At 41.0% G+C, this 10,176-nt stretch overlaps 1 protein-coding gene, 1 long non-coding RNA gene and 1 pseudogene across 4 annotated transcripts in view; 2 read left to right on the forward strand and 1 right to left on the reverse strand.

Moving 5' to 3' along the window:
- The window catches only part of KIAA1958 (KIAA1958 ortholog), a 257,702-nt gene extending 248,288 nt beyond the window's left edge, over nt 1-9,414 (reverse strand). For 2 of the 3 annotated variants that reach the window (XM_072598051.1, XM_072598049.1), the window contains exon 1: nt 7,439-8,060. The gene's annotated coding sequence lies outside the window, so the exon portion shown is untranslated. Of the gene's footprint in view, nt 1-7,438 lie in introns of all 3 variants that reach the window. The other variant, XM_072598052.1, reaches the window with a different exon arrangement.
- LOC140532248 (serine/threonine-protein kinase Sgk2-like) lies at nt 2,469-3,327 on the forward strand (annotated as a pseudogene).
- Nucleotides 9,071-9,758, forward strand: LOC140497285 (uncharacterized). Its single transcript, XR_011964601.1, has 2 exons — nt 9,071-9,159; nt 9,407-9,758. It is a non-coding gene; the product is annotated as an uncharacterized lncRNA (long non-coding RNA).
- The last annotated feature ends 418 nt before the right edge of the window (nt 9,759-10,176 follow it).

Consider the following 10,176-nt stretch of genomic DNA (forward strand, 5'->3'; position numbering starts at 1 on the left):
CCTGACTCCAAAACCAGCATTCTATCACTATACTACCTCCCTGCCTCTACTAATGGAAATTCAATGGCATCAAGAAATGTATTCAGCTAGAGTTGGAGGAAAATCAAGTAAAATGAACAAATAAGGCCAAGGAATTGTTCACTGATGCAAAAACTCGTCCATACACAGGAGAGAACACTGAGCAAATCGTCATCAATGAGGTTGGTAGTATATTGTTACAGTTGTAGCAGGGATACCACATAACAATATCCTCAATTAACAGAATACTCTGAAAACAAGCTCCTTAATGAGAATGATGACATTAAAAAAATTATTTTTAATCATGAGGGGTATTGTCAGTTCACAAGCACCACAATAAGCTGGTTGGTTTACTGCTTTTGTAAAACTGCTAGGACCCCTGGAGTGTATCTATGAACATCTTAAGCCACATCATTCATGGGTTTGGGAGGATATGGAGGAAGGGGATTGAACTAAATAGCCTTCCAGCTCAAAGTCTATGATCCTCCTTGTTAATAGACAGATTGTTAATGTACTAATAGGAAGTATATTTTTTCTAGTGATTTAAATAGTACTCTTCAAACTAAATGATTTGAATACTTCTGTATATTTTTTCTTTCTCTAGACACTTGTACTAAACTTCCTTCACATTAGATTTAAAGACCCTAAAATGTACATTTTTCAATTTTTTTCATTTCTTGACCTCTTACTTAAATTGTCGACTTAGCCTTATCAAACCACCAAATTTTCATTATAACTAACCAACCTAGGGTCTCATTATGAAATCTCTGCAGTATATTTGTTACCTAGGAAACCAACTAGAGCATTGGTAGATTGTAGATTTTGATTTCAGTCTTGCAAAAGAGTTTTCCAATCATGCTACTAAATAAAAGTCATAAATCAACAAATGAGAATCAAGGTCAAGAAGTACCTATCAATGAAAATTAATCACTATTGTCCTATGGATTTTTTTTCCAGTGGGGTAAAGCTTCCAGTTGTCACGGACTTCTGTGTTTTATGTAAATATTTCAAACAGGTTTCTTTACAAACATGATCTGTCAAAAAAAAAAAATCTGTTTAAAATAAATGGCTGCTCTCCAACCTTCAGCTCATCTATTTTATTTCCAAAAAAAAAAGGCAACAAAATGACAACATTTAAGAGGAAACACTTCTCTGAAGCCAATTTCACACATCTGGTAGCTGAATACTAATCCAAGACCGAACTCTGTATTTCTTATGGGAAGCATTTCGGAGCAGTTGTTTAAGTGCTACTACTCTACTTAAACCAACGTAAAATAAAGATCACAATGGAGATCACTGCCCACAATTCTTAGATTCAGAACAGCAGAAGCCCATTAAGGGCAACAATCTTTCCTAGTTAAGTCATGCCAACGTTATGGAATGGTGAAAAATGAGGCTCCTAAGCTATCATCCTTATGTAGAATACCACACTATTTTATTCTCCAACTTTTCATTTGTTTACAATTAACAGCAATGCTAGCCATTTAAAGTGTCCAGTTAACATGAAGTGGACATTTTACGCTGGCTTTAATAATGCTGCATTGATAATTATCAAACATTAAAGATGCCAACAAAGTCAGCTCATTTTAAAGCTTAGTAACTGTAGCTGTCATTAGTATTCCTGAAAAGTCAGTCACTGCGTAGTTAATATACCATAAGCTCACACATTAAACAAAATTTCATTGTACAAGCCCCGTGGATTACTGGGAACAGCACTTCTTTGCCACAAGATTAAAAAGGTGCAGAAAAAAATAATTTCAAACTCAAAGAGAAATAATTACATGCTGAATTAACAAACAGCAGCTGGCCAATGGAAATCAAAAGACAAAAAGGTGCCGTGAGAGTTGTTTCATAATAACGTTTATCATAACACTAAAAATTAGCTAATTAAATTTAAAAAAACAAATGGTCTGTATAGCACCACCAAGCAGATAACAGACTAGGCATTCAGTATGACCAAATAAGGATTAATTATGGTGCCTCTCAAAAAATTTCTTAAGCTACAAATAGTACTTTGTACGATGCATCCTTCATTCAGATCAGATTTTGTTAATGTTGAGATTACAAGATATCTGTTAAATTTTATCATCACTATTGTGTATGGCTTCTCAAATATATAAATAAGCAAACTTAGTTTGTTAATTTACCTTTTATAACACTTCAAAGAGCTAATAAACTGAAGCCCTAGTGGAAAGACTAAATAGTAAGCAATGTGGCCTAGTGCTTGCCGTTAAAAGGAACTTTGGGACTTTTAAGTCTTATTGCCAAGATACATGGTAAGCCTTCAGCAACTTTCATTGCCTACCTTCCCTATGGCTATCTAATCAGAAATCAGCTAATACAGTCAGATCAAATAATATGTCCTATTTGGACTTCTCTAATGCTATGATGTAAAAGATTTTTACATGTAAAAGGAAAAAAAGGCAAAAATTCTTCTCTTTCAGTTCTGTATGTGGAGTTGGTCGATTTCCCTTCTCAGAAGCAAGAACTTACAGACCAAGGTGTCTGATGACTCCTTTTGGACTTCAGAAATGCTCTATTTTGTTCTAGACTACATCAATGGAGTGGAGCTTTTCTTCCACACACAACGGTAGCAGTTTCCTAGAACCTGGAGCTCAATTCTATGCTGCTGAGGTGGCCAATGCTACTGGTTACCTTCATTATCTGAAAATCATTTACAAGGACTTGAAACCCGAGAACATTCTCTTGGATTGCCACAACCATCTACCTTCTGTGGCACCCCTGAGTATTTGGTTCCTGAAGTAGTGAGAAAACAACCTTATACTATAACCATTATATATAACCACTGGTAGCGGTTGGGGGCTGTTCTTTCATATGTTCTGTACCTTGTCACCTTTCTTTAGCCAAGATGTTTCTGAAATGTATGAAAACATCCTTCACAAATCTCTCCAGATCCAGGAGTCAAGACAGTGGCAGCCTGTGAGAACTCCTGCACAGTCTTCTCCAAAAGGACTGGAAGAAAACTGGGTACAAAAGCAGACTTTCTTGAGAAAAGAATCATGTCTTCTTTAGCCCAATTAACGGGAATGACTTATACCACAAGAGACTCACTCTTCCTTTCAACCCAAATGTGCCTGTTGACTAAAGATACTTCAACCCAGAGTTTACTAAGGAAGCAATTTCCAATTCTATTGGACATATATTGGATTTAACAGCTCTGGGGCTTCCAGTGCATTTTTAGGTTTTTCTTATGCACACAGGGATGAGAATTTTAAAAACTGCTAATAGGCCCTGGTATCATCTCTAAAGAGGTGCTTGCGTTATTTATTTTTTGAGTCAAATTGTACTGTCAATGTGAAAGATGTGATGTGTGTCCCTCATGTTCACATATTGACTGTACAGCACTCTTAGAATGGTATTCATTAGATGGGATGAAATTTAACAGGAAAGAAGAAAGCAAGAAACAGAAAGAGAAAGAGAGAAAGGAAGAAAAGAAGGAAGGAAGAAAAAGACAGTAAGGTAGGTCAATGTGGTCTACTAAAAATTGGCCCTACCTCAGTTGTGGCTGCAGCGATGGGGTACCACTATGATCTATAATCTGTTTTAGAAATTTACCTTTGTCAGTACTCCACATGGTGGTCAGGTCCTGGAAGACTGATGCATAAGACGCTCATTTATAAACCAGAAAATCAATGTATTAATATACAGTGGGGGGTATATCTGCCCAAAAAACCCGTAATGGTTCTTTTTACTGGGTACCTTTAAATGAATGAATTCAAAGAATTCTGAGATAATTTTGGAATTATTTTACCTTTTATAATCCTATTATTGGGCATATACCCCAGGGAGATCAGTGACAGAATAGCAGTACTTTTTGTAGAAGCAAATGGAAATGAGATGGGTGTCTATTTCTTGTGAAGCAGCAAAACAGACTGTGATATGTAAATATAGTGGAATATTACATTTAAGAAATAATGAATGTGAAGGACTCAGAGAAACTTAGAAAGACTTTTAAGAACTGATATGATCAAAATAAGTCAAACCAAGAGAACACTGTACACAACGACCATAATAACATAAAGGAAAACAACCCTAAAGACATCAGGACTGAAAACAATGAAATGACCAGTTTGTGACGCCAGAGGACTGTTTAATGAAATATCTCCCTCTCCTCTCAGCAAAGATATGGTGGAAACTGGTGTGGAATGAGGACTATATTATCCACAAAGTCATTGTGTCAGCTGTTTTGCTTAATTTTAACAATGTAACAATAGTTAACATTTATATAGCATTTTAAAGTTTGTAAAACACTTTACATTGTACATTATCTCATTTGAACCTCACCACAAACCTTTGAAGTAGGTACAACAGACATTCTCTTCAATTTATAGGTGAACAAACTGAAGCACTGAGAGGTTTAGTGACTGCTCGGTGCCACACAGCCAAAAAAATTTCAGAGAAAGGATACGAATCCAGGGCTTCTTGACACCAAGTTCAGTACATGACTCATTGTGCCTCTCTGTTGTAAGAAAGGGTTCTCTTTAGGAAACGACAGCAATTTTTGAAAAACATTAAAAAAAAACACTTTTAAAAATCTGATTCTACTATAAGAAAAAATAAGCACAGTATACTTATTTGTATTAGACTAGCAGCTATGAGACCCAGCAGATACAGCACTGAACCGGGAATCAGAAAGACAAGAGTTAAAACAGCTAACCTGTTTGCCTCAGTTTCCCCAACTGTAAAATGAGGGTAGTATCTACCTCCCAAAATTACTGTGAGGATCAGATAAGATAACAATTGTAAAGGGCTGAGTACAGTGCCCAGCACATAATAAGCGCTATATAAATGCTAGCTCTTGTTATTATTACTTTAAGCATGTGACAAAGTTATACTTAATGCTGCAACATTAAGTTAATGGAAAGGAAGGGTGGCAAAAAGCTAGTAATTTAATCTCTGATAACAGATCTGTTTAAATGACTATTTTTGAATTCAGAACAATCTTCTTTCTGGACAGCACAACTTTCATTAGTTACAAAAGTATGATACATTTAGATTAAAAGCAACAGCATATTAAAATCTAAAGAAGTATTATCTTCTGACAAAGAATTTCTACTTTCTGAAAATGTAAAGAATACTGTTCTGCTTAAAAATATTTTTCTGCACCCCCAGCTCTAGATGGCAATGGCTTAGTAGAAAACCCTCACATTTTTGCAATTGGGCAATTAGAACTACAATTATACATTATGATGTTTTTTTAAAAAAAATCTTACACAGTATTTTAGACTTACTTAACAGGCTTCACCTTAAGCCAACACCAGTTCTCCTGTTACTGGAGAACTTTATCTTAAGCTCCAGAAGTGAAGAGATTCAAATACTGATAGAGTTATAGAAGCATTTTAAAGTCTGAATTTTTAAATGGATTCTCTCCATTCAATTTAATGCATCACTCTGAATATCCTATAAGCACAATTCTGCAATAGTTCATAAGACAATTTCTGTTAAAACTAAATCATTATTTTAAGCACATTTTTTTGGAGGGGGGGTGGCAAGTCAATTGAGATTAAGTGACATGCCCAAGGTCACACAGTAAGTGTCAAGTATCTGAGGCTGGATTTGAACTAAGGTTCTCCTGACTCCAGGGCTGATGCTCACTATTCACTGCTCCACCTAGCTGCTCCTAAGCACAATTAAAAAAAAAAAAAAAGATTATACCCATAACTATCCCAACAACTTGAGTGTTCATATGATATAGTGAGAAAAGCATTACACTCAAATAAAAGCAGGAGACCTGATTTCGAATTCTGACTCTCATAGCTGTGTGACCCACTGGCAAGTCACTTAAACAGGATTCAATTTCCTCATATGTAAAGTGAAAATAATACCAGCCTGCATTATCTACAGAGTTGTGAGAAAAAGCGAAGATCTTACAAACCTTAAAGCATTATATAACTTGAGATGTTATTGTGAACAGTCAGTCAATAATATTTATTAAGCACTTACTTATGTGTATATATGCAAAAAGAAAAAGATCCCAGGAGAAAGGATTGGTGTATGCAAGAAAAAGGAAAAACATTCCAAATCTGGACCTGTGATTTCCTTAGTATGGTGAGTTCCAAGTAAGGAACTCCTGTAGCAATTTAAAATCCTTTTTTTTCTTAAAAAAGGAGAGCTTTAGCCACCAAGAGGTTAATTGATTTGCCCAGGGTCACAGAGCCAGTAAGTATGTGACATTTGAGAGTTGAACACAGGTCCTTCTGTTCTTGAGGCCTGAACTCTATACACTCCTGCCTCTTGCACCTAATCAACTGTTCCGATAATGGTTTATTTAAAAGGTGGAAGATACTATTTTTCTCATCGTAATGGGGCTGAGAGAAAAGCAAAACTTTATTGCCATGCTTTGCAAAAACAAACTGTTGTACTTTTTAAACAAAACAAAATTAAAAATCGTAGCTATTTTCATCTTCTAGAATCGAAAATAACCTGAAATCAATTCTTGTATATTTGGTTTAATTTCTGTCAACCAACCTCATTCTGCCCAGGGGAATACATTTCTTGATGAATTTGATATCAAACAGAAGTCACTGTGCGCAGCCTCAGATAAAGGGGGAAAACAGCCCTCCTCCTCCTCGTCCTCCTTCCTTTCCTCCTCCGTTAGAAACAATAAATACAGCAGGGAAGAGACACACATACTCACAAACGGACGCATCCCAATCTCATCAGCATTCTCTCCCCCCCCCCCCACCCCCGCTCCCCCTGTTGCCAAAACACACACACACACACACACACACACACACACACACACACACACACGTCCAAACACAACGAGGCCAGAACTGTCTCCATCTCCGCCAGAATTACAGCCCTGGAAAAACTAGAAGGCTACAAGAGGGATAACATTTCCCTCCTCTCCCTTCCAGTTGGAGGAGAAAGAGTAGGAAAGCAACACGAGCGCAACACACACACACACACACACACACACACACACACACGTTTGTTTTAGTGCCTTAGGGAAAAGTAGTGCTAGATTAATACTGGGAATATTCCTCTGAGAATCTGTCCAAATCCACAACTCTCACTCTGAATCACTCCTCCCCTAGGGTGTTCAACTTCCAACCCTCCAAACCCATCAACCTGTCGTGGAAGGGTTCTTCCTCTTTCCCTAACCTCTCGCCCGAGTAACAGGAGACAATAGCAGGGTTCAGCCCATTCATTTAAACACCCACAACCCACGAGAAGGGGCAGGACCCAGAAGAGGCAGAAAACAACACAATCCCCCTTCTCTCCAGCAGCCCCTGGCCCCGACCACCCCATCTCTTACCTATTCCACACAAAGAGCACACAGACGCACTCACTTCTCTCCCAGGGGAGGTTATCTCCACAGTAGCCACCGCATTTATTCTACACACATACATAGATCGCTCCCCCTCTCCCTTTTCTACCAAGAGGATTCACCTACCTGCAGGTGTTTGTCCATAGGAATGCAGGATCGGGGGTGTAGGGCCAAAGGGGGAGAGGAAGGATGGCAGGAGTGGGGTGGTGCTGTGGAATACCCTGAGATCGCAGGGCTGAACGTGGAGGGACGGGGATGTGGGTTATGTTTGCGTGCGTGCGCGTGAAAGAAAGACAGGAAAGGAGAGAGGTCTTTGGGGGTGAGGACCGCAGGCAGGAGAGAGGGGAGAGGAAAGAGGGAGGGAGGGATGGGTGAGCTGCCTCTCCTCCACCTCCTCTCCCCTCCACCTCGGCTGGGACACAGTGGCCCGGGCTCCTGGGCTGCAGCCTCTGCCTCCTCTGCCTCTGCCTTCTGCGCTGGGGCGGCTCCGGGGCGCTGGGGGGCACAGACAGCGGAGGCAGCCTCGGCGGCGGCGGGAAATGAGGGGGGAGGCGGGAGAGGAGGAGGAGGAAGACGAGGAAGAGGAGGAGGAGGAGGGGAAGGAGGAGGAGGAGAAAGGGAAGAAGGAAGAGAAGAAGAAGGAACGGCAGGATATTCACTGCTCAGGGAAGGAAAGGCACCGACAGAGAAGTGGCTCGTATCGGCTACCGGAAATCGCCGCCGTGGTCATAAATATACCACAGGAAGTGTGTAATAACAACACCTAGTGATACACACACACACACACACACACACACACACACACACACACACACACACACACACACACACACACACACCTGCCTCCTCTACGTTACAGTCCAGTCCTCTCCTGGAAGCCACCGATCCAGTCTCAGATCATGCCTGTATCCCAGCACTGTCCTAGGGAAATGTGTACATACACCACACAGAGAAGGCATATGTCCGCATGGGAGTCTCCTTTCTCCCTCTGACCTGACTCGGTTTCCCCAGAAGAACGCTGCCTTCTAATCCCGGGTACCAGAGGGAGTTTTCCACAACTTCATTCACTCACTCATTCCTTCATTCGTCCACTCATTCATTCAGCAGGTAAGTATTAAGTGCCCACTCTTTCCTTGGCACTGTGCGGGGCATCAATAGGAGGCACAAAAGAGCCTTCAAACGTCCCGGCCCTCAGCGTGCTTACATGTTGCCGGAGATAAACAGTGGTGTCCGCAGATACATCGCTGGGTCGCTACAAAGTAACTTGGGAACCAGGGAGAGATGCTAACCTGCAAGGACCTGGAAGGAGAGACTTCACCTCTCCTGAGGAGTGATGAGGCCAGGGATCTGTCTACACTATACCCCTCCCCCAGCAAACTCAATCCCGCCGGCTCCAGTTGTGGGGCGGAGGACGCGTGGAATTGGAAAGGGCTGAGGAGAGAATTGAGGACACACACGCTCACCAGCACCCACGTCTAGGCACACCAGCCCTGGAACCTGTTCAGGCACGGAGCTTGGGAAGGGGGAGGTGGGAGAGTCTCCCAAGTGATCCGGTGGTTCTAATGGGGGGCGAGGTCCCCCAGAATGAAAGAGAGCATCAGAGACCTACAGGAGTTCAGAGATACGCTGTAATATTTCAAACCCAATTATTGCAGCCAATGTCTGCCTATATCCGACCGGTTTCCTAAGTCTCTAGGCGAAGGGGAGGGGGAGGGAAAGGGAGGGAGGAGGAGGGAGGAAGAAAGGGAGGAGGGGAAAGGGGAGGAGCAGCAGGAGGAGGAACAACGAGGATTGAGGAAGAGCCTGGTTCAAACTCTGCAGCTCCGCCGCTTCTCTGCCCCTTGCAGGTGGGATTTAAAAATCCTTCGGACCTTGCTGAGGGGTGGCTTGGGAGGGCTGCCTGGGATATTTGCTCCTGGTGCTGGCAAGGAGTGGGACGAATCTGGTTCTGAAGCGATGCTCCAACTTGTTGAATCTGCTGGAAATCACTCAGCAGATGTAATTTCACCTGAGCCGATTCCTGGGCCAGGTGGGTAGCAGCAAAACAATTCCCTCATCCCTTCGCTTCTTTCTGTTTCTTCTCTTCGCATCTAGACTCCCTGAGCTGGGAGAGAGAATTTGCATCCTCCAAATGGCAGCTTCCTTCTCCTGTCTCAGTACATCCTAGATATCCACACGTTTGGGGGAGGGGTGCGCCGTTTCCATGAAGGGATCACCGTGACCAAAGAAACCAGATGCCACGTTTACTCAGGTCAAAGTCTGTTGGACAATTCCTACCAAAGAAAGGAGAACCTTAGCTTAGCCAAAATGTAGGCAAACTCCACCTTATTCAACCAGTCTCTGGAGGGTCGCCACAAAACTGACCCTAGAGGACTCCACTTCCCTGACTGATCTGAATTGTGATGCTTTTATTATATTGCTTCTAATAAACTCTTTTTCCAGCTTATATTCTGTTTCAGAGCCTTAAATAATTGTGTAAACATTAGAGACAAAGTCATGTCTGTGTAGAATTACTGTATAATTTCAAATAAATCGGACACAATCCCATTTGTTTAAAAAAAAAAAAATTCCTTCATAATGGATCCAGAAAGGATGTAGCTAAAATTTAACATCCTCCCATACAGGGAGAAAAAAATAAGTAAATAACACTCCTCTCCCTATCATTTGAGTGATTAAACATATATGTCAGCAAAATGTCATCTTAAAAACTGGCTTCTAGGTTTTAAAATAATAATCAAATGAGGTAATGTATGAAAAGCACTTCACAAGTCTTAAGGTGCTATGTAAATATGAGCTATTATTATTTTGGGGATAATAGACCCAATCTGTGATTTTACTGTTACAGTCAACTCCCAAATGAACCA

This window comes from Notamacropus eugenii, chromosome 3 (assembly GCF_028372415.1).
Source record: "Notamacropus eugenii isolate mMacEug1 chromosome 3, mMacEug1.pri_v2, whole genome shotgun sequence".
Taxonomy (NCBI): domain Eukaryota; kingdom Metazoa; phylum Chordata; class Mammalia; order Diprotodontia; family Macropodidae; genus Notamacropus; species Notamacropus eugenii.